Source organism: Chelonia mydas, chromosome 19 (assembly GCF_015237465.2).
Source record: "Chelonia mydas isolate rCheMyd1 chromosome 19, rCheMyd1.pri.v2, whole genome shotgun sequence".
Classification (NCBI taxonomy): Eukaryota; Metazoa; Chordata; order Testudines; family Cheloniidae; genus Chelonia; species Chelonia mydas.
This window is the reverse complement of record NC_051259.2, coordinates 10291526-10314347: the sequence shown is the minus strand read 5'-3', so window position 1 is coordinate 10314347 and position 22822 is coordinate 10291526. Positions and strand designations below refer to the sequence as shown.

The following is a 22822-nucleotide window of genomic DNA, read 5'->3' as shown; positions in this document are numbered from 1 at the left end:
GGAGTCCAGGCATCAGCCAAGGCTAGAATCTCCCCATGGCGCCCTGAGGTCTTGTTCTCACAGGGCCTGTCTATACTGGGGATTTCTGTACCTATGGAGCCGCGCCCATGCACTCCCCCCCAGGGCAGAAACGCCACGGTAGTGCAAACCTCGGAACCTCTTTGATGTTTCTTCCTGGCACAAAGTGCCCTGTTGGAGGCAGGCCCTTTAGCTGGACTGCCCAGGCTCGGTTTGATCGGATTGCCCTGCACCTTTCTGGCAGTGAGCCGATTCCATTGCATCTTTCTCTCCCTTGATAGGGTCATTGGCTTGTTATGGCTGGCCAGGTCCTCCTTTGCCCCCTCCAAAATAAATAAATAAATAAATAAATAAATAAATCGGTCAGTGGCCTGTTTCCTGGAAGAAACCTGTTTGCACAAACAGCCTTCAGAGGTTCCATTTTAACTGAATTGTGACCCTTTCCTGTAAGCTGAACACCAAAGAAGGCGTGAGTCAAACTGGCCTGGTCCACGGAGCGGTGAATGCAGGATGGAAAGTGTTAACGTAGCCTGGAAAATTCTGCTGGTCCCGAGCACAGATACATTTAATCAGAAGCACTGAAACCGTGAAAGGACAAAGCGACTCAAAGTCATCATTGTACTGTGACAAATCCATGGGTACGTAGAACTTTTTTATTGCCACCGCACTGCCCACTTTGAACTTTGTGGCAGCAGCAGGGATAGAACTCAGATCCTCCAGCTCAGAAAGCCCAAGCCCCTGTCACTTGACTTGAAGGAGAATCTCCCTTACCTTCCAGCAGTATAGGGCTAATGACACACAGTTGAGAAAATCTGGTCACACCTATAAGAGGGCACCAGTATGCACATACATGCTAGTCAGTTCATTACACTATTGTTATAAATCCAAGGTAAAATAATGTCAGCTTGTTAGAGCAACAGGGATCGGCTAGGGTGGGGTTTTACGAATGACAGATAAGACCACTCACTGTAGCCCTGGGCTTAGGAGGGTGTTGTCAGATCGAGGCTTGAGACGCAGTTGGAAGGAGGGGCTTTGCTGGTTTTGCCTGTGACTGAGTCACAGGTAAGTGTGGTGTTGGGCTACGTTGTAGGATTGTGAGGCGGGCAGCTGGCAGCTGAGTGATTGCACTGAAGGGATTTATAATTCATGTCGGGATACTGCCTAGCACTCCCAAACTTTGGCGCAGGACCCGTGGCGCTAGGCCCTGTACAAACACAGAAGAGAAAAACAGTCCCTGCCCCACAGCACTTACAACCTGAGTAAACACTGAGAAACGGAACTGGGGAATTCTTTCCTGCAGTCTTCACCAGCCCAATTCCAGATCCCTGGATGGCGGGGCAGGACCTCACTGACTCCCCACGGCATGCCAACAGCTCCCTCGGCTTTCCCAGCATGTCGAGCGAGGTACATCGGCTTGCACAGCCTGCTGACTGAGCTCTCCTTGCTTTCCCTGCTACACCATCTCAGCGACCAACTGCCCGGCCAAACCACAAACATTCGTTTGTATGAGTGGCTCAGCTGTCATATTGTGTTTTCTTTATTTTACCCTGAGAACAGTGACAGTATTTTCCTGGTGCCAAAACAAACCCGTCCCCCATCTCCATGGCTGTACGTCTTAGAACAGCTTCGCTTGCTGGCTAAATTCACCCCAGGAAAGCATCTGTGTGCGCTGGGCCTGCACTCTTCCTCATCTGTCTCCCCTTCCTTCTTGGCGCCTCTGTGCATGGTGGACAGGGACCATCCTCTCCCTTGGCTCTGCTCTGACCAGGTATATTTCACCCCCCAGGATGAGCACCCCTTCTGGGAGAGCTCGGGGTCCCTTTGGGGCTTGTTTATCAAATCCCCCGGGGGGAGCGGCAGGATTGCCCTGTGCACTCTGCTGCAAGGCGAGGAGGCAGTGAAGGTGGAGAAGGGATACCACCCAGTGGCTTAGTCACCAGCCCTTCTCCCTGCTGGAGATGCCAGCCACAGGAATGATCAACAGGGATTAGTCAGGGATCTAGGGTGGGGCAGCAGCTCTGAGAGGCTTGGAGAAGGTCCCAGCATCCCCATAGTCAGTGGGACGAATTCTGCTCTGAGTTACACCCCTTTGAGGTCAGTGGGCATGCACAGACACGGGCAGCAAAATTCAGCCCGACAGACCCAATTCTCCTGGCATGCCCAGGTAGATCAGGAGCGACTGCTGGAATCGCTAGCAAAAAGCCAGGGCCAGGGCAGAATCAGGCCCACTGTGTTTATTTTCCCACCCGTGTCCTGATCGTGTCCCCCGAAATGAATGCCATGTGCAGAGGCGCTGGAAGGGACACAGCCTCACCCAGCATCCCACAACAGGAGCGTTGATAGGAGGGGTTGAGTCCGCTCTAGCATTGGCGACAGGTGCTCTTTTGCCAGCCCCAGGAGCAGAATCCTTTGTTCCGTGACCAGCTCTGGCCTAGGCAGTGGCGTTGGGGAGGGAAAAGGCTGTGGTCCCGTGGATGGGGGGCAGTCATGGGACCTGGGTTCTGGCCTTGCCACTAGCTCGCTTTATGGCCTTAGCAAGTCACCTTAGTTTTCCCATCTGTAAAATGGGGATGATGGTACTAACCCACCTGCGGCTAACAGATGGGAAGGGCTGTAATATGAAGAGCAGGACGTAATTCCCAACAATTCCCTCTAGCTATGCTGAGGCAGAAACCTCTAGCTGCAGGCTTCCTGGGCAGCCAGTCCTTCCGGAAACACACCTTTTGTCCTGTCCGGCTTAGTCACTGACAAAGGGGGAAAGTGAGAAAGGGTGACAGGCCAGTGGAGGGTGAGAGAGAGCGTGGCAGGGTGGGATTCTCTAATCCCCATGGCAGAAGCCGCGGGATGCCACACAGGACTTTACCTCCCCTTCTCCAGACCACACAGAAATGGGGGAGAGGGGGATAAGCTAAAGAAGGGAGCTCAGGGTTGCAAGAGATACTTGGTGTGATGCAAAAACTCTCATCTTCACAGCCCCGGCTCTCTGCGGAGTGACGCAGCTTGCAGAGCTCAGTTTAGCTTGGGTGCAAGCAGCTACCTCTCCACTGGCTTCAGGCCTGCTTACAGCCGGGCTGGGGCCATGAGCCACATGGGCAGAGGGGAAGGGACACAGAGGAACCCCGAGGAGAGAGAGTCTGGCCCTCCCCAAAGCACACTCAGCCCAATAGGTTTCAATAACATTAGTAGGTGACTCCTGATCCTTCCCCCCCACTCCATTCCCTCTTTATTAATTGCTTCTGTCTCTTAGCAGGCCTGTCTCCCACGGACAGTGATGGATCGGAGGTCGTTGGGACTCACTAGAGATTGCTCACGTTGTCCGGGAGTTTCTTGTTTCACCTGCTGGACATCTGATACCCCTTCTTCTCAGCTCACGCCGCTGGCCAGCCTTTGGTACATTGACTCCCTCCCTCCAGGCGGAATGGAAGCCAAAGGGAGAGGGTCTTTTTCCCTGGGCTAGGGCAAAGTGATGCTTTTCCAGTAGATCCAGGCTTGCTTTCATACCATTTGGTTTCCTGCTCTGCTCGCTGGAAAGGCTTGTGAGGCCCAGTAGCCAAAGCCACCGGGTTCTGAGCAAGCAGCTGCAACGTGTCACTAAAATCCAGCCGTCCCCACACCCAGCACATTGGCCTGCGTGCGGCCACGGGCTCATGTTTCACAATTCCTGGTGCAATGTGTTTGTGGCCAGTGGTCTTTGGAGCTTTCTGTTAACATACAAGGGGGGGGGGGGGTCAAGTTGGTGCTGGGAGTCCAGGCCTTGATTGGAGATGGGGGACCAGAAGCCACAGAGCTACAGAGATTGAGTCATCTCTAAAAAGGCAGCCGCGTGGCAATCGGGAAGATGGTGGGAGGCCATCAGCTGCAGTAACGTTACACCAGGAAGGGAAAGAGGAGCAGAGGAAAGAGCAGGAGAGTGTGGTGCAGTGGGTAGGGCAAGGCACTGGGAGATGAGACCCATGGGAATATTCCCACTGTGCCGTTTAGGTAAGACACCTGATGAATCTGCCCCTCAGTTTCCCCACCCACCCTGTGCCAGCCGCAAACCCTGACTCCAGCATCCTCCTCTCCCTTCCCCTGCCTCGGGGTGCGATGGGTATTTCTCAAAAGGTTCAGTCTTTGCATCCAGTTTGGTTAAGCACCAAATATTCAGGTGCTACCCAGCATAATCTGAAACCCCTAGGTCTCCTGTGACCCCTCTTACGGAGGCTGTCCATAAATGACATAACAAATTTTTTGGTGATTTTTAAGACCCACACACCTCTTGTAACACCAAAACACACAAAATTAAGGAACCAAGGACCCATCCACACCCTAATGCGTTATGTCATTTATGGACAGCCCTACTGGGTTCTGCCCCAGACCAAGCCCCATAGATATGGAAACAACTCACCTACCAGTGCCCCCTTGTGGCTGGGTGTGGGTTTGCTGGGCCTTTCCCTTGGTCATCAGCTGCTGCCAGGACATGTGAAAGTTGAGTCTGCTTCTGGGGCTGCCAAGTCCAGCTGTAAGTGGTCAGGCCCCCAAGCTGTCTTCTCTCAGCTGCCCTCTTCAAAGTCTTTAAGATGTTCTGAGCAACCATGACCCCCCTGGAAGCCAGTGGCTGTTGCAGATGCTCACTGCCTGCCTCCTGAGATCAGGCCCGTAGGCAGGATCACATCAGTGACATAGGCTTATATTGTTTGGATTCCCCGCCTGAGACACCACGAAAGGGCCTAATTTCCAGAAGTGGGTGCTCTGTCTTTTCTGCAAATCTAGGCCTCTTCAAGGTGTCTCATGAGGGGCACTGAAAATCACTAGCCACTTTTGAAAATGTAGGTCAGTGAATTGCCATCCCAAACCCAAGCGTTCAAAACATGAGTCAGGCCCCTCCCCCAAAGTCATGAGATTGGCTTAAAAACCAGGGGATTTTCAAAACAGTATATTTGGGGCTCTTTTTATTTGCCTTTGGTTCTTGAGCCATCAGATGTCACATCTTGAAGTTTTTCTCTGCAACCACCGGGGCTAGAAACTTGCTTCTTTTTGTAAAGGAAAGCCAATAGTCTCATGTAATCACCTGAGTCCAGGAGCTGGGGCTTTAAGAAAAGCCCCCTAAAATCAGGAGACTCACCATAAACCCATGAGAACTGGTAACAGTGTCCCATAGCCGGTAGCTTTTCACTGCAGTTGGACAGCGGCACAGGTTGGCTGGCCTGGAGTTGGGCTCAGCTTTGCCGATGACACAGTAACTATTCCCCAGCTGATCCTGCTTGGATAGATTAATTGCAGGAATTGGATGCACCTGGGAAAGAGTCAGGACTGGGACACGGGGGCAGTTTAAGAAGGATGAGAGCTCAAGCCTGAGGAAGGCAGAAATAGTTTGTATTTTCATGTGGGATTTGCTGGGGTGGGGAGTCCTGTGAGCCGCAGCCCCAAAGGAAGGGTGAACCTTGAGAGACTGTAGTGTGAATACAGGTACTCAGTGGGCCTAAGAAGAGGTTGTGAGAAAGGCAGGCTGAGGTAGGAAGAAGCTATGTGGGGGTCCTGACTAGACAGACCTTGCCTGCTTGTTACTGGGTCCCTGGCCTGGAACCCAGAGGAAAGGGATGGCCTGGGTTCTACTGAGGAAGGTAGTGGAAAGACCTTGGAGACTAATGGAGTAATGATCTTGGATCAAAGACTTGGTGTGAGGCTGTTGGACTTTGTTACCCCACAAGCAGTGGGATTAGATGTGAGCTGGCTGGAGGGCTGAGTCGTGAGAAGAGGGGGCGACTGGAGGGGCTATCGGGATGAGGTGCGAGAGAAGACCCTGCCATGCCATTCCCAGTCATAGCCGGTAAGTGACAATTTAGCAGATTGCAATTTATTTACTGTCTTGTTCTCGCCAGAGTGAATCGTGGATGTCAGTGGGTCCAACTTGTAACCCTTGATTTCCTTTTTCTCATGTGTTTTGGAAAGAAAGCTTTTACCAGGAATTTTAAAATCATCAGCAGGACCATAGTGTTTCCTTATAGCTCGTTGCAGCTTCAGGGCACTGTGAAAACAGTCGCTAATGAGTGAATCCTTAGGAATGATCTGAGTCTTTTTGGCAGAACTGGTGAGAATTTATTTTACATTTAATCCTTGGAGAGGGAGAGAGTTTCTATAAGTGTCTTCAAAAACCACAATAACGTTCCTCTCCATGAGCACAATCAACTGTGGCTGCTTGATTCTCTGTGATTTTTTTTTTTTTTTAAGCTTCTGCCTGGGTTTTGGGAGTGGATTAAAGTGTAGCCACACAGACCTGTGTTTGGAACCCAGACTCGGGGTCGAACAATGAGATCAGAATCTCAGCTTTCACTTAAAAAAAACAACAACAACACTGCCCCAAATCCCCAACACCTCGCTTACTTATGGAGGCAATGAAAATCTTGGAAAATGTGGGCTGAGTATAACTGATTCTCTACCTGAGTCTGCAGAGAGCTTGAAACACTAGCTCCAAGAAGTGTGAACTACCCCCATTCATCTTAATTCAGAAACTTGCTGCCATCCCACCAGAGGTGGGAGAGTACCACCTAGGGCTCTGGCCATGGGAAGCCCTCTGTGGGTTGTGCCTGAGGCCCTGAGTTTCCTTAGTTTGGCCCTGTGTCTTGCGTTCATCACCTGTTGGTCTGCTGAGTGGAGTCAGTCTCGAGACTCCAAACACCTGCCTACAGCGTGCCAGCCTGTGTCTTGTACCCTTTGCCTCAGTGTGGTTCTCCTGGGCCAGTTCAGTGCCAACCATGGAAACTCCTGCAAAGATTCAAGCTGACTACAGCCCTGCATTACTTACTGCTGCCTTTGGGCTGGGCTCCAGTGTTTGGTCGCTAAGGCGTGTCACTTACTTGTTAAGCAACATCTCCCAGCATCAACACAACCTAAGAACAACTTCGCCTGCATGCCAGGAAACCAGCTCCTTACCAGACATGAAATGCAGGAGCAGATCGCTCAGCAACCAGACAGCCATCCCTCCAGAGAGGAGTGAGCCATGTTGGAGGGGACTAGACCTACCTCCAACCCTGGCCCCATTCTGTGCTGCCTGGTGCCAGCAGCTAGGACAACCTGTTATAATACTGAACTGATCCCATTTTATGAACCCTCTGAAAACCACTTACAAATGGAAACTGAATGTAAAAGCAACCAGGAGTCCTTGTGGCACTTCAGAGACTAACAAATTTATTTTGGCATAAGCTTTCGTGGGCTAAAACCCGCTTCATCAGATGAGTCCCACAAGTGGTTTGTAAGCATCTGTAATACCTTCTGCTGATGTGCCTAATAACGAACTATAACACGTTCCTCATGTCTGTAATATGCTTATAACAATTATTAATCATTTAACCCTCCATAGAAACCATTTACCCCTGGACCCTGTAATATAAAGCGTGACCATTGATGAGTTGATTTCATCCATAACTCCCAAAGGGCTTTACAAAGTAGGGTACCATTGTCCCCATTTTACAGATGAGGAAACTGAGACAAAGGCCCAGATCCTCACAGGTATGTAGGGGCAATGAAATCAATGGGAGGTAGGCACCTAAATACTTCTGAGCATCTAGGCGAATGTGACTTGCCCAGAGTCACCCAGCCAGTGAGTGGTAGAGCCAGGAGTAGGACTTGGGTCTTTGGAGTCCCAGTCCACTAACCTGTCCAGTGGCATTCCAAGCTCCTCTGGCTGGCCTGACCAGGGCTTCATGTTGGAAGCAGATGCTCAGCGGTGGAGGTTCTGAAAGGTCCAAGATGATCAGGTACCCTAAAGGAATGAGGGCAGGTCGGGTTAATTATCTCATTGCCCTGAAGCACAACTTAAATCTGCAAAACCTCAGCACAAGCCTCTCTCATTTCAAAGCATTTCTGCATATTTATATGGCACCCCCCCCCCAACCTGGCGCTAGGGTGCAGCATACTTTAGAACTGTGCTTGTTTGTTACATATAATGTTGCCATAGCAGCAGTCCCTCTTGACTCTCTCTAAACAATGGCAGGAGTTTGACGCTGTAAGCGGAACTTTATTTTCATGAGCTGGCTGCAGTGTCTGTGTATTGCTATCCTCTGCTGGTTGGAATCCAAACTGTGTGTCATAGGCCCTATACTGCCCACACCTCACAAGAGAGTCTCTTTTTCTCGTGTGAGTGGCAGCAGGCTGTTGGAACAGGAGGATCAAAGATCCTGTTGTGACGTGCTGAATGGCCCTGGTGTGCAGCATGGTGACAAGATTTACGGTGGTCAGACATGCCATTGCATGGTTCTGCTGCATGGCGTCTTGCAGGGAAGGGATATTTCCTCCTTGTCATTGGCCTCCTGTGGATCAATAAAGGCAGCCTGTCTGTGAGCAGGATGTTCCCCAGCAGCCCTCTTCTGGTTAGGTTAAACCCTTCCCAAATGTCAAGTTTATGCTTTAAAGCAGCTGAAAGAGAAACCCAACTCCACTCCGCTGGAGTTTTTTCTTTTGGCCGCCTGTGTGCTCCAAGCCAGGCATGCTGATGGGTGACTCAGAGGGAACGAAAAGGAGGGGTGAGACTGAAGTGAGGAGGACGGGGTAATGGGAAAAGGAGGGGAGGAGAAAAAATGGAAAGCCATGGATCGAAGAGGTTTGAGACGGGGGGAGAAAGATGGAGAAGAAAAGGAACAGTCAAAGAGGAGAAAGAGAGTGGAATGAAGCTGATCATCAAGAGCTGAAAATCTGGCCCCATCTGTGGGTGCTGAGCCCTCAGAAATCTGGCCCTGAGCTCTTGAAAATCTGGCCCTTCGCAACTTGCTGTCTTTGGCAACCAGGGGCCACCTTCACAAACTGGGATGGGGTCGGGGCCGGGGGAGGGACTCTCAATGATGCACAACTTGGAGGGTGCCTGCTGTAGAGAACGGTCTGCTCTTATGCAGGTGAAATGTATCGTTCATGTCCCCCCCCCCCCTTTTTTTTTTTTTTTTTTTTTAGTGCACTTTATAATTTGTGGCAATTAGTTCATTTAACCCGGTTCCATGGAAACGGAGCTGGTGGCCAGAAACACTCACTCTCCTGGACTCAGCCATAGCACCTCCAGCTGTGATCTCATTAGGTTTCATGAGCTAAGCAGTGTTGGCTTGGTTAGCGCTTGTCTCGGAGACTGTCCAGAAACACCTAGGTGTTACAGGACATGGTGCTGGATGAATCATTAAGGGCGCTAACGCTGGGGGGCTGTGCTGCCAGAGGGTCTGTATTTCAGGTGACACATAAAACCGAGACACTCCTTGCTTGTTGTTAAGGATCCCGATGAGACACTATGTGCAGGAGTTGGGTGTTCGGACGCTGAGTTTAATTGCACTCCAACTTGGGTAATTATGTCGGACGCCTAAATTCTCCCTTGCGATCTCATTCACCCCTTCCTAAAAATTCTCATAATCGATTGCTGCGTGCTGTTAACAGCTGGCGTGTTCCACCTCAGAGGGAGTTGCATATGAGCCGTGGGGCGCTTGGGTAAGTGTAACTTTACAGCCGTGGCGAGTCTAGAGAGGGTCTGGTGCTGAACACAGTTGCGATTTGATATTTTTTTTTTTTTTTTTTTTTTTTTTTTTTTTTTTTTGGACGTGCATGGATCTGGATCTGAACTTCTTGGCTCAGGCCTGCGAGCTGGTTCAGGGGCAGGGGGCAGCTAGCTTGAGAAGTTCCTCTCATTCCGATTTGCAGAGCAGCCATCATTCTCTGCCACTGATGCACATGGCTCCCCAGTGCACATTTAAACAGGACTGAGAGCCTGGCGGGCGACTGGGCAAGCTCACCACAGACTGACAGCGCACGGAGAATAGGACTTCCCCGACCTGCTTCTCCATAAGAGGAACTGTTGAACCACCACAGTGACGGGGCCCAGACAGCCCCCCATCCTCCCCTCCCTTGTGCTCCATAAGAGGAGAAAAAGAGAGGGGCCCCCTGCTTGGCTCCCCTGGCACATTCCATTCCTGCCTGTCACGGACCAATATAGCCACCAGCATCACTCCACGCACACGCCAGAGGTGCTGAGGCAGGCTGGAAGGAATTCAGCTGCAGTAAGTGCTCAGACACTCAAGGCAGCAGGCCCAGCCACCACAAATGAGGCGCGCCTCTCGTTTGGAACCAGGATCCGATCCAAATGCCATGGGCTTTGGGATTCTCAACTGGGAACTGGAAGCACGCCTGGGTGAGAGAGAACTACCACCATTTACAAATGGCACCCGCAGGATTCCCAACCCCAAGGTGCTTCGTGAGCAGTGTTTAGGAATCTCTTCTCCCCCCCCCCCTCCACAATGCAGCTGCTTCTGGGGTGGAACACTGTAGCAATTTAACAGCCCATAGCAAAACAATTTAGTGAAGGAAGTGAAGCATAATGTATCCGATTAAAACTGCTACGGAAACCTAAGGAGGTGAATGTAATAATGTAAACTGGAATTTATCCAGGACTCTGGTGATTATTAATCCTTTCCATGAGCAAGGGCTAGCCTGTGTCCCACCTGGTGTGGAGAGGTTGGGCTGCTTGTGACAGCTGTCAAAGGGTTAATTAACTCTGAGAGGTCGTGCAGTTAGGTAACAGTGCCCTGCCCCGGGTTATTTTCAGCCAAAGAAGTTTGTTCTCAGGACCTCATGCTTCTATCTTTGTTTGAGTGGCTGGCTGTGTTGAGAGTCAACATCTTGCTGAGGGAGGGCCGTGCCACACCTTCAGAAATCATGGGTAGGGGCCACATCAAAACATCAGGAGATCGGCTTCAAAAGCATGAGATTTTTTTTTTCTTAAATTCCTTTGTGGATGGTTTTGTATTTGCCTCCTGTTTGCCGTGCCTTTAGCCTGCCCTCACACCAGATTTGCATGGGTTGCTCCACAACCATAAGGACTAGAAACTTGCTTTTCTATGAGATCCTTACAGAATCACACGGCTTCAGGAGCTGGACCTTTAAGAAAAACACCAAGTAGCCTGAGAGACGGCAACCCAAAATCCCCAGCAGTCTCACACTTGCTTGTGTAGTGCAATTGATCTCCCCTAAAAAATACAGATGAGGTTGGTTTTTTTGTTTGTTTTTCTCTCTTTTCTAATTCCCTGTGGTGGCCGTGGATCTACTGTGTAACAAGTTATGAATACTGCATGTGAGCTGGTTATAAGGTGTTTGGGTTTTGTTTTTGTTTTTTTACTGTATGGATATTGTTTGCCATGTGGGAAAACAAGCCCTGGTCTACACACGCTGTCCTGTGTTGACCTCATTCTGTAAGTGTCTAGACTCCCGCCAACATAACTCGCCCTCTACACCAACTTAATAGCGCCCTTCCACAAGCGGCACAGAGTCAAGATTGACGTATTTAGGTCGATGCAGTGTCAATGTGGATGCCGTGTTGCCTACGGAGACTGTTGCTGGCTTTCAGAAGCCGTCCCACGCTGGCAATTCAAGCAGGGTAAGTGCTCCTGGTGAGGACATGCACCGCCGACACAAGGAGCCTAGTGTAGATGTGCACAAGTGATGTAATGCTGATTGTAAATTAGATCAACTTAATTTTGTAGTGTAGACATGGCTCAAGCAGGAAGAATAAAGAATGGCTCAGGATCTGCTGGTGAACGCTTCAGGGTTGAGAGACCCTGTCTCAACTGTTAGCTGTGAAGATCCTATCTCCAGGCTCCAGCCAACAAACAAAACCGGTTTGGCTGCATGGGGGTCAGTGCTGAGAACCAAGTTCAAAAGGACTATACACCATTAAACAGACTCCGTCCTGAGACTGGGGGCAGTTGCGGGGAGCTGTTCAGGTTCACAGTCAGGACCTGCTGGTGTCTGAAGAAGCTGGGCCTGCCGGGCTCTAGGTGAGAGGGATACATGTGCAGGAGTGGCAGAAGCTCCTTAAAAGTAGGGGGGCCACCGGTGCCTGAAATGTGGCTCCGCCCCCTTGCACGGCCCTTTCGTCCAATTCCACGCCCTCATGCCGCCAATCTCCGAGGCCCTCCCCCCGTCACTCGCCCTTGCAGCCAGTAAAAAGCGTGGGGAGGGGCTCTCTTCTGGGGCTCCCACACGTGTGTGTGCGCTGTCTTATTTCGAGGAAGAAGGATTTAAAACCCTTTATTCCTACTCGTCAGCCAAAGTCGCGTTTAAACTGAAGAAGGCCTGTCTGATTACTGTCCACCACTGCCGACAGCCTTCTGAAGGGAAGCACCACAAGTGATGCTGAAGGCAATAAGCCCAGTGGATACATAGCGAACTGTAGCCCAGTCTGAGAGTGGGAGAATTGTGTGATTCCACCCCAGGAGAGCTAAAGGCACGAGGCCTGATCCGTGAGGGACTCCGAGACCAAAGAGGGAACAGAGGTGCAGCCAGCCCTGTAACCGACCGTCCCTTCTGGACAGCGGCCAAACCAGCCATGGATCAGAACTGTCCCAACTCCAAACAGTTTTTCTAACCGGTGTGCGCTGGGATCAAAAGCCATTGAACACTGATTTCAAACCCGAGTTTAACTAGATTCAACAAGGGCAGGATACGTTTCATCACAGTGTTGCTAACTCTCATGATTTTTATTAAAAAAAGGAGTACTTGTGGCACCTTAGAGACTAACCAATTTATTTGAGCATAAGCTTTCGTGAGCTACAGCTCACTTCATCGGATGCTTATGCTCAAATAAATTGGTTAGTCTCTAAGGTGCCACAAGTACTCCTTTTCTTTTTGCAAATACAGACTAACACGGCTGTTACTCTGAAACATGATTTTCATTGTTAGCCTCACACTAGTTGGGGTTTTTCCCCCTCTTAAAGCCCCAGCTCCTGGAGTCAAGTGATTAAAATGGAAGCTGAGCGCCTCATATAAATAAAATAAATGTCTGGCCTTCATGGATGAAGAGAAAAGCCTGGAAATGTGACCTTTGAGTAGCTTAAAAGCTCAAAATCTCAAAGGCAAATAAAGATAAGATCCTTAAAATTGGGGGGGGGGGATGATTTTTAAGCTTAAACTCTCAATTTTTTTGAGGCCTGACTCGTGAGCTCTGAGCGCTTGGGGCTGTTGGTACTGCTACTCCACAGCCTGGCCCCTGGCCCCACAGCCAGGCTGCAGTCCAAGTGGTGTGTAACCCCCTTTGCATATGATTTTCCAGTCTTCCCCACAGCTGGGGAATGAAGGCTCTTCGCTTCCCGTCACTGGAAATGCGTCCCAGCATTGGAGAGGGGAGCACGAGGGTGGGAATGGGATGTTGCCCTTCTGAGTGATTGCCTTTGGCAATTAATTCTCTTACAGCCCTTAATGGACAAGTGACTAGGCGACATCTCTCTGGGAATGGCAGATGGTTGCAGAGTAGTAGGAAGGGCCTAATGAGTTAAATCCGTTTCTGTGCCAGTTAGCTTCTCTGCTCCAAATCTCTCTATCTTGGGAAGCACTTGCACTTAAGGGGGAAGGGGAGAAGGTGCATGGAGGTGTTTCATGTGCCCATCACCATTGCATCTGGCTCCAGGACATTAATTAGATGCAACAATGAATGCAATGAAATCGTCACAGAGACCCACCCTACTAAAAATCCAAGTGTTGGTCCAGCATCAAGCAAAAAGAGGTGCCTTTGTCCGATGATGTTCAGCAAACTTAGCCTCTGACAGGTCACCAGGGGAGTTTATAGGACTCAATAGCCCCATCCTTGCTACTGCTAGTCTGAGTTATATGAAAAGGAGTACTTGTGGCACCTTAGAGACTAACTAATTTATTTGAGCATGAGCTTTCGTGAGCTGTAGCTCACGAAAGCTCATGCTCAAATAAATTAGTTAGTCTCTAAGGTGCCACAAGTACTCCTTTTCTTTTTGCGAATACAGACTAACACGGCTGTTACTCTGAAATCTGAGTTATATGTATCCAGGCTCTGCTAGGCTCACCTGACACTCGGGCTGTAGATGGCCCATGCTGCAAAGCGTGGTCCAGAATCTGACCTTTCCCAGACTCCAGGGGTTTTCAGCTTCAGGGGTCTGATTCTGGCCCATCACTAGCTTAGTTGGTCAGTGTGGTCCTTACTACAGCTGCAAACATGGCTATTCTAATGCAGCTTGGTATCCCCAACACTCACTGGCCAAACTGGGCTTCAACTCCGCTTCTGTTGGACAGCGTTTGAATTGTGCTTTAGCTGAGATTTTTGAATCACTAATTTTGGCCAGTACGGGCTGGGCCAGAGATTAACCTGTCATCCTGCTCACTCGCTCCTGTCCCAAGCCTCTCTTTTCCTCCCCCGCAAGCAACCTTCCTATTTTAAACAGGATTTGAGGGTTTGTTTGTTTTCCCAGTACAGCTGTGTCCCTGTCCATCCCTGTCACGCTGCATACCTGTGTTAATATTGGTGCATTCTGGGGAAATCTGGTCCGCACTCCCATACTGCCTGAGTGGCAGGCACCGTGGAAAGACGACCGTGGCTGTTTTTCCACGCGGGGCAGTGACCTTCAGCATCTCCTCCTGCCCAGAGCCACAGGAGATGGGAATGGATCCATGTGAATGCCACTACCCCGGTTAGGAATTCTGTGTGAACCGCGCATGCCATGTCGGAACTGAAACTGTAACCTGGGCAAGGCCTTGAAATCTATGCTTAATGCACTAACTCTGTGTGATGCCTACAACCAACTCGGCAATGGCTAGGCAGCTAGTGGGCTGTGACAGCTGCTCACCATGCTGATCGGATTGTCTCTTTTTTACCTTGTTCTTTCCCCAGCTATTTGTTGAATCTACCTGTTCTCGTCTCTTATACTTAAATTGTAAATGTCTCATCAGGGCAGGGCCATCTCTTTGATCTGTGTTTGTACAGCGCCTAGCGCCCTCGGGTCCTGCTCCATGACTGAGGCTCGCAGGCATTATTCAATATAGAAATAAAACCTCTGAGTCTGGTTGGCAAAGCTCAATGCTGAGTTAAAAGCAGTTGACGTTGCTGGATTTCTTGCACCTTCCCCTCGCAGGTCCCTGTCTAGCCATGAGCCTGAGCAGTTCTGCACAACTCAGTCTCTCCATCACCTGAGCGCTTTCATGCCTCGCAATCCTGGGAGTGAAAGAGGGGGAGAGGGGAGACTCCTTCCGATGCAGTGCGTAAGAACTGTCTCTGAGGCTGTCCAGGGCTCCTGACAGAAATGCTTCCTCTGGACAATGCAGCAGTTCCTGCCAAGAGTCATTAATAATGCCCGTAATGTAAACCACTCTGAGCCTGCTGGAAGGGGCTGCCTGACCACAGCATGAGTGATGCAGTGTGATCAGATTCGGGCAGCCAGACTGAACGAGATGAGCCTCCCATTCCTGCCTGCCTTGTGCAGCTGCTATTCTAAGGCATGCGCTCAAGAGCATTAAGCCAGCTACCCAGGGCAGGGGACAAGGGGTGAGTCCTCTTTGAACCCTTGGAAAAATCTCTAGATTTGGACCAGAACCCACAACTTCCACGTTCTCTGGGGCTGCTGCATTCTGGGGTTTTTACAGTTCAACATCCCCTCCCTCTTCCCAGACTTCTTAGAAGCAGGGCCACAAGAATCTGAGTTCTCGATCCTCCACTTAGCGGAAGGAACGTGCGGTTGGATTAGTGCATTTCCCTTAAACAACTGGTTCAAATTATGGGGAAACTTTTTTTCAAAACACAATGGGGGGTGTGGGAGTCCAAAACCCACATTCTGCCAGTTTCTCCCCTCCCCAAAATGCTGTGTCAGGATTGATAGCCAGGCTGTGGGGGCATACTGTGCCAATAGCAGACTGCTGAGACATGCACAATGCATTCTGGGATACCACTCTGGGGAGCCGGTGCCTGGAGGTGGAGCCATTCCCTGACCACACCCACCCAGTCCTGGGTGGGAGGCATACTGGTGGGTGCACTAATATAATCAAGGTGTGAAGCTTTCTCAGCCAAGGGGCTGGATGTGTGGGTAGAGCAGGTGGGCTGACCTGGGGGACAAGCTCCTTGGCTCTCTGGATGTTTCCTACTTGAGCCATGGCAATCGAAGTCTTGGTGCTGGCACTGATTTCCCCAGCTGCCCTGCTGGTGTAAACCGCACCCACGCCGTGCATATGGGCCACTATGTGTCACACCGTGGCCCTGCAGGGGCTGCTGGCACCAGAGCCAGAACCTGGCACCTGTGGATCCAAACCCATGAATTTCTGCTGCCCAGCCACCAACAGAGAGGCCAGGATGCTACACAGGCCTGGGGACTTTCCATGCCTGCCCCATTAATGTGAGATTGCACGGTTCCTGCCCCCCAAACCGGGTCACCATCCATATACCTGACTACCCCGTGAGCTCGATGCTCTGCTTCCACCTGCAGAGCCATGGAGGGGTCGCGCGGCTGGTCCGTTGAGCGCTGAAGCGGTTAAACCCGGCTGGATGCCAGGAGCAGAGAGGCCAGGGGATTAGGTCCATTAACTTTCAGACAAAACAAACTGATTTCTGAGGTTTAACCGGATCAGTGACTTAAGGAGCTCAGGTGGGAAGAGGAACTAGCACAAGCCAAGCTTAGCACAGTAATGCAAGTGGAAGGAGGGGTGGTGGGGATCAGACCGACCGGCAGAAATAGGCTCTTGATACGTGGCAACCTGTCACCGAGTTGGTTACAGGCCGACACGTGGCCTGTCCCACCTACACCCTCTTCCCCCAGGTGAGGCTGGTGCTGCCCTCAGAGACCTGCAGTGCTGGCTGGTGGCGACGCTTGTCAGGCTAGGAGAGCTATCAGCACTGAAATGGCTAGATGGGTGTGAGGAACCAGAAAGGGGGAGACAGGGCAGAGGAGAGGAAGAGAGACGGAGCAGGGACGCTGGCGTTTGGCACATTGTACTCACCACAGGGCCCTGAGGGCACCTGTATAAGCCAGCAGACAGTGATGGGGAAATGGAAGAGGAGAGCGAATGAGAGGAAAAGCAAGAGAGGCCTTTGGGGTCCCTTACTGAGGGCAAAATAAGGAGAGCTCTCGACCCAGAAGAAACGGGTCTGCACCCAGCTTACGCCGGGCTGACCTCCCCCAGGAGGGAGCTACCGTCTGTCTGCACCCAGCTTAAGAAAAGCAGCCACTCCCGGAGGCACAGCGTCTCCACCACAGCTCCCTGGGCTGGAGTCTGCCATTTGGTTGGGGCGTGGCTCTAGCCCCGTGGTTTGGGGCTGAACCCCTGTTGGAATTTGAGATGACAGTTGCGAGGGCTGAGCGCCTCTGAGACTCAAGCCCTCTGTTTTTAAGGTGGTAAAACCCGCTGCAGGCAAAGCACCGATTCGCCCACCTGTTGAACCCACCCCCTCAGCCCTGGACTCTCTGCCCTGCCCGTGCCCTCCCACGACTGGGCTCGGCTGCTTCGCAATGCCTGCTGCATGACTGCAGCCTAAAAGGCCGTCGCCATGAGGAGGGATTGTGGGGCAGGGGCTAGAACAGGGGACTGGGAATCAAGGCTTCTGGGCTCTGATAAAAAGTTCTGCCAGACTCAGGAAAGGATGAGCAGTTGATATGAATAAACAAGAATATCCAGTTACCTGAGCTAGAACAGGGGCTGTATGCTGTCCTTGGCTGGGCTGTAACTTCCCCCACAGACCGCACATTCCATTAAGGAGACTCGTACGCCTTCCTCTGCAGCATGGGCCACTAGTCACTATCTGAGATGGGACCCTGGGCTAAATGGACCCTAGGGCTGATCCCATGTGGCATCCCCTCTGTCCTTACTCCTTTTAACTCGCTCAGAGCCATGGGGCAAGTTGCTCAGCCACCATTTCCGCATCTGTAAAATGGGGACACTGATCCCAACCTGCTTCTCTGAGGTGTTGAGGCTCATGGGCTTTGAGAGCCATGGGCTAGAAAGGCAGAGAATTAGTGCTGGTTCTGTGGTTTTTGTTAATAGCCTCTTGTCACCTAGCTAGAATTATTCCTGGAGTCATAAAGGCCCCTCTTCCTCTTCCTGCATTTTGGAAGCACAGGCCAGATGGGTACTCCAGCAACACACCACCTTCTTGGCTCTAATCCGCAATGCCTGCATCCTCCCTGCTTACGCTGCAGAGGGATTTGTAAGAAACTGGATGGCTTCTAATCCCACGGTTCTTGGGGCAGGCTGACTCAGCAGCCAGCTGCTATCTGGCTGGGACTGGCAGTTGTGAAAGAACTAATGCAGTAGTCATGGGGTGTGGTCCCAGAGGGAGCTGTCATGTCCCCAGCTCCTCCAGAACTTGACCCAAAGCACCTGACTTTGCAACACTTTATCGTGGGATATTCCTACCTGGCTCCCATCCAGAGACCAGTTAACACCCTGAAGCAGGACAGACGGGGAGCCCTGATTATTTTATTTGTTTTATTTTTTAAAATCCTGGTGTCCACATAAGAACGGCCATACTGGGTCAGATCAGTGGTCCACATAGCCCACTACCTTGTCAACCAACAGAGGCCAGTGCCAGATGCATCAGAGGAAATGAACAGAACAGGGCAAATATCAAATGATCCATCCCCTGTTGTCCAGTCCCAGTGGCTGGCAGTCAGAGGTTTAGGAGCACCCAGGGCAGCGGGTTGCATCCCTGACCATCTTGGGTAAAGGCCATGGAGAATAGGTCCGTCAATGAACTTATCCAATTCTTTTTTGAACCCAGTTATACTTTTGGCCTTCACAGCATCCTCTGGCAACAAGTTCCATAGGCTGACTGTGTGTGGTGTGAAGAAATACTTCCTCATGTTTGTTTTATACCTGCTGCCTATTCATTTCATTAGGTGACGCCGGTTCTTTTGTTATGTGAAGGAGCAAATAACACTTCCTTACTTTCTCCACACCATCCTTGATTTAATAGATCTCGATCACATCCCTCCTTGGTCCTCTCTTTTCTGACCTGAACAGTCCCCAGTCCTTCTAATCTCTCCTCATACGGAAGCTGTTCTATGCCCCTCATCCTTTGTGTTGCCCTTCTCCGTACTTTTTCCAATTCCAATATTTTTTTATATGATGGGACGACCAGAACTGCACACAGTATTCAAGGTGTGGGGGTACCATAGTGGCATTATTGATATTTTCTGTTTTGTTGTCTATCCCTTTCCTTATGGTTCCTGACATGGTTAGCTTTTTTGACTGCCGCTGCACCCCCGAGCAGATGTTTTCAGAGAACTCTCCACAGTGACTCCAAGGTCACTCTCTTGAGTGGTAACAGCTCATTTAGACCCCATCGTTTTCTGTGTATAGTTGAGATTGTTTTCCAATGGGCATTACTTTGCATTTATCAACACTGAATTTCATCTGCTGTTTTGTTGCCCAGTCACCCAGTTTTGTGAGGTCCCTTTGCAGCTCTTCACAGTCAACTTTTGGACTTACAAAATTACTCAAGATTGCGATCATCTGCAAACTTCATCACCTCACTGTTTACCCCTTTTTCCAGATCATTTATTCATATGTTGAGCAGCATTAGTCACAATACAGATCTGTGGGGGACCCCATTATTTACATATCACGTTTGTCTCAGTGTCTGATCATTCTGTTCTTTAGTATAATTTCAACCAATTCTCCTGGCACTGAAGTTAGGCTTACCAGCCAGTAATTGCCAGGATTGCCTCTGGAGACTTTTTTTTTTAACTCAGTGTTTCATTAGCTACCCTCCAGTCATCTGGTACAGAAGCTTATTTTAAGTAATAGGTTACATACACAGTTAGCAGTTCTGCAATTTCATAAGAGTTTCTTCAGAACTCTTGGGTGAAGACCATCTGGTCCTCATGACTTATTACTGTTCAAATTATCAATTTGTTCCAAACCCTCCTCTATTGACTCCTCAGTCTGAGACAGTTCCTCAGATTTATCACCTAAAAAGACTCTTCCTCACATCCTCTGCAGTGAAGACTGACGCAAAAAATTCATTTAGCTGCTCTGCAACAGCCTTGTCTTCCTTGAGTGCTCCATGAGTACCTCAATCGTCCAGTGGCCACACTGGCTGTTTGACAGGCTTCCTGCTTATGATATACTTTTAAAAAATTTGCAGCTGGCTCTTGTGTCTTTTGCTAGCTGTGTTTCAAATTCTTTTTTGGCCTTCCTAATTATACTTTATTTGATAGATTTATGTTCCTTTCTATTTTCCTCAGTAGGATTGCCTTTTAGTTTTTAATATACCTTTGTGTTTCCTAACTGTCTCTTCTATTCTGTTTAGCCATGGTGGCATTTTTTTGGTCCTCTTACTGTTGGGGGGGGGGGGGTAATTGTTATTATTTGGGGCATACATATAGTTTGACCTTCTGTTATGGTGTTTTTAAAAAGTTTCCATGCAGTTTGCAGGCATTTCACTCTTGTGACTGTTCCTTTTTAATGTCTGTTTAACTAGTCTCCATATTTTTTGTGTAGTTTCCCTTTTTTGAAGCTACATGCTACTGTGGAGGGTTTCTCTGGCATTTTCCTCCTATAAAGGATGTTAAGTTTAATTACATTATGGTTGCTATTACCAAGCAGTTCAGCTATATTCACCTCTTGGACTGGATCCTGTGCTCCACTTCAGACTAAATCAAGAATTGTCTCTCCGCTAGTGGGTTCCAAGATTACCTGCTCCAAGAAGCCATCACAAATGGTGTCTAAATGTCTAAGTGAGTTTGTTTGTGGGAGGGTGGAGGGTGAGAAAACCTGGATTTGTGCTGGAAATGGCCCAACTTGATGATCACTTTAGATAAGCTATTACCAGCAGGAGAGTGGGGTGGGAGGAGGTATTGTTTCATGGTGTCTGTGTATATAATGTCTTCTGCGATTTCCACAGTATGCATCCGATGAAGTGAGCTGTAGCTCACGAAAGCTCATGCTCAAATAAATTGGTTAGTCTCTAAGGTGCCACAAGTCCTCCTTTTCTTTTTGCGAATACAGACTAACACGGCTGTTACTCTGAAAGGTGTCTAAATTCTTATCTCTGCATCCTGGCCTGAGGTGGCATGTTCCCAGTCAACATGGGGATAGTTGAAATCCCCCATTATTACTGGGTTTTCTGTAGCCTCTCTAATCTCCCTGAGCATTTCACACAAGATGCAGATAGGGTGAAATCCTAGCCCCAGTTAAATCCATGGCAAAACTCCCATTGAGTTCCGTGGTATCAGGATTTTACCCATAGCGCATAATCCTGCTTTTGGATCTTACTAAATTGTTTGGCGCATTAATCCCCTGCAGCAGTGGGTCCCACGGGTTAAATGCACACAATGTGTGTATCTCTCTGGATTCCCTCACCTCCCAGCGACTGCCCTGAACTCAAGGGATGAGCACAGCCCAACCTCCACTTCCAGGCAGCCTGGATCAGCATTTGCTGGGAGCAGCGATGTTTTGGAGAGCTCCGATTCTCACTCCCCTCCCTTTCCCAGCCAGCAGGAGCAGCGTGGCACCTATTGATATTATCCCCCTGAACCCAGAGCCTCCTCCCCTGGGAGACCCCATGGTCACTTGACTACCCCTCGGGAGGGCGGGGGACACTGCAGATCCATGATCATTTCAGTTCTCCTGCTTCCTTAATGGCTGTTTCTAATCTGCACGAAGCAGCCTTAGGGTCCCTAGTTATTTCCTCAGACTATTGCCCCTTCGATAAGAGGGGGAAGAGTGGCAGCAGCCAGAGGACGGCTGCTCTCTACTGTGGCACCCCTGTAGGTGAGGCAATGGTGAGCCCCCACCTTGAGCTGGCTCCAATAGCAACAGGGGACTCTGTGGCCGGAGCTGCGCTGCCAGGATGCCCGGGGGAGGTACAAACCAGTGCAGAGGCCTCTGAGGACTTGGCATCTCCAGATTATACTCCAAGATCTGGATGGATCTCCAGGGATCCACTGACTAGGGGGAGGGCGGTAAATTACATCACAATGCCCAAGAGACAGATGAGGAGGGAGCCCCCTCTACTGGGGACAACATGGTCCAAGCTCTGAAGTTCAGGACCAGATCCTGTCTTCCTAGAATGCAAAGGGTTTTTGAACCCATCTCCAAGTCAGGCTCTAGCAACACCTGGGAAATACCAGTGGGATTTAGCATCAGTAGCAGAAGGCAACGTGACGATACCAGAGACAAAATGGCAATTAGTCCTTCTGCGTGTCGGAGTTCTGAGCTAGGGCAGAACCTGATGCCTTGAGTCAATTGCCTGTGCACAGAGCGAGGGACCTTTCTGTGCTGCGTATGGCCTGGCGCAATTGCCCTGGGGCAAGATGGTGGCCTTTTGCCTTCCTCAGAAACAGGGTTGCCCCAACTTTGTCCCAATGTGGGCAACTTACCAGAAGCCCTGCTCCGCTGCATGAAATTGAGCAGACTGCAGTCTCTGTGACTTTTAAGCAGAGCTGTGGCCTTTGGTAAATACAGGCCCCAGCAAGCGATGCTCAGTTGGAGCATTCTGTAGCCAAATGTGACTGCCCGCTCCCAGCCACCAGAAGTCATCCATGGGGATCAAACAGGGGACCTTCGGCACAAGCCCTTACCCAGTAGTGTACTTGAGGGTAAACGCAAGTAAATGGAGTTGACCCACTTCTCCTTTGGGGAATGTGGCAGGTACCCACTTTTCATGGAAGGAATAAAGCGTTTGCTCCCTCTTTCTCTCCTGTGAGAAGCAAATCCTGGCTGCACGACCAGTCAGCCAAGGTTCATGTTGTCTACCAGCCGGTAATGCTCAGCAACAGATCAGTCCTGGAAATCGTGGCCTGCAAAAGGCCATCCTGGGCTACTTCCCATGTGGTTTGACTGAATGCATTTGCCAACCATTGATAGCGTACAATATTTATTTATTTTTACAACTTTATGTATCTTACTTTAAACTGGGCTTAGGCTAGTAAGGGCATCACTGCACACCCTTTGTGCCTACCTTACCACTGCCCGGCCTGGAACACCAAAAAGGTTACGTTAGCCACTTCATTAGTTTTACCACACTCCCACCACCCTTCCCGCTTGAGCGAAAGGCGCAAATGTGTGAGGT

General features: G+C 50.1%; 1 protein-coding gene across 3 annotated transcripts in view; it reads left to right on the top strand.

Annotated features, from left to right (window-relative positions):
• The first annotated feature begins 3268 nt into the window (after positions 1 to 3268).
• Positions 3269 to 22822, top strand: part of KDF1 (keratinocyte differentiation factor 1) — a 77216-nt gene continuing 57662 nt past the window's right edge. The window contains exon 1 of one of the 3 annotated variants that reach the window (XM_043532327.1): positions 3269 to 5827. The gene's annotated coding sequence lies outside the window, so the exon portion shown is untranslated. Of the gene's footprint in view, positions 5828 to 10119; positions 10157 to 22822 lie in introns of those variants that run through there. The other 2 variants (XM_043532325.1, XM_037881912.2) reach the window with 2 other exon arrangements.